This window comes from Nanorana parkeri, unplaced genomic scaffold (genome assembly GCF_000935625.1).
Source record: "Nanorana parkeri isolate BGI_ZX_2015 unplaced genomic scaffold, ASM93562v1 scaffold285, whole genome shotgun sequence".
NCBI classification, from domain to species: Eukaryota; Metazoa; Chordata; class Amphibia; order Anura; family Dicroglossidae; genus Nanorana; species Nanorana parkeri.
In genome coordinates, this window is record NW_017306553.1 from 752311 (window position 1) to 754028 (window position 1718).

At 50.1% G+C, this 1718-nt stretch overlaps 1 protein-coding gene across 1 annotated transcript in view; it reads right to left on the minus strand.

Moving 5' to 3' along the window:
• Positions 1-1718, minus strand: part of PRR5L (proline rich 5 like) — a 32524-nt gene that overhangs the window by 26750 nt on the left and 4056 nt on the right. The gene's annotated exons all lie outside the window — the stretch shown is intronic.

The following is a 1718-nucleotide window of genomic DNA, read 5'->3' on the forward strand; positions in this document are numbered from 1 at the left end:
GGGGCAGCTCTGGAGAGGAGGAAATTCAGAGCTGCTTTTCCCTTTAAATTAATAAGTTGATTAATTTTCATATTAATGAAAAGTGGAGTTGGAATGTTCTCACTCATTAGAAGAACACCGACATGTGCTGTGGATTGAAAAGGAATTCTTTAGCTGACAAGTTTGCTCTAAGTCTCAGTGACGGGAGCATTCTGCTTGGGGCTCTTCCTTCACGTTCTGTCTGGTGATGGAAATCATTCTTGGCCATGTGGCATAAAGCGATGGAACCAATTCTGAAGTTTTACCGTTTGCATAACCTGAACCATTCTGCAGTAGAAAGGCCCATTAAAGGGACACTAACCATTATTTATTGTTCTTTTATGTTATTCATTCCTGTGTATGAAGCCTTCTTCTGGCAGTCCTTAAAGTGTATCTACCACCAGATATATTTTCCCATACGGGCTATGTAATGTGTAACACTTCCAGATGTTTATTGCCTCTCATAGGGATCACAGTGCTCCCCCTGACAATGCCTTCACCTGCGTTTCTCTCCAGAGTGATGTAGCCATCTTTGTTCAGGAATTGGCTAGGGCAGCGGTAGGCAACATCAGCACTTCAGCAAATTCTATCACGCCTGTACCTCTGGGAGTCATGCCTGTGGTCAGGGCCGTCCCTATAATAAGGCGGCATCTCATTGGGGGACAGCCAGGTAATGGTGGGGCAGCTACAGTATCTTCGATTGCTAAGAACTCTGTGCGGCTTTCCGGTGCTCTGGTTTGCGTTCCGCCGAGCTCCTGGCAACTGGTGATATCAGTAAGCTGGGCACCCGTGTCCCCTCCCCCCCAAGACAGCTCAGCAAAATCCCCCCTTACCTGCAAGTGACCATCCCCTGCCAATTGTAAGTTTAGAGGTGTGGTATCTCGTTTCTTTGGTCGCTCGAAATATTTTTTATGCTTTTAATTAAATAGTTTTCCTTACTATCCACAAAGCATATCTATCCACTCAGAGGCGTCCCTACCAATTTCACCGTGCGGGTGTTGCATTCCATGGGGGGGGGAGACTTTGCATCATCTGCCTGCCCAGCTCTGGCCGGCATCCCGCCTGATGACATCACTGGGTGCCAGGAGCTGGGGGGGGATGTATCCCCCCTAAGAGCTGAGTGGGGAGATGTTTATGGCCCTTACACATCTCCCCGTCCTGCTCATAGCAACCTGGGACACTCTGGCCAGAAAAGGGGCGGCAGGTACACTGCAATCTTTGTGCAGTAGAGCAGCCATGCCACCAGGCCCGCATTTCCCACAAGGCCACCGAGGCCCGGCCTCGGGGCGGCAGAGCGCAGAGGGGCTGCAGCGGTGACCGTGTGGGGAAGTTGCGGGCACCGGTGTAAGGACCGGCCCTGCATGCCACTCTGCCTGCCGCCCCCTCACGTGACCCAGAGAGATGCCGTCTCAGGCAACACAAGGAGAGAGGGCAGAAGTGACCAGTCTTTATTACAGGAAGCTCCAAGTTTCTCCACAGATCCGGAAGAAATACACAAAGCTCATCGAGATTGAAGGAAGAATACACATGACTCTTGTATAAGGACAATATCTGGTCATCCCGGAGTTCAGCTTCAATGTAAATCATTTAACAGGTAATCACTGATACAGCCGAGCATCACATAATTCTGTCTTATTAACATCCCCTGTAAGTTTCCAGTGAGCTCATTAAAACACCCCCCTCCCCTCCCCCCCCCCCTC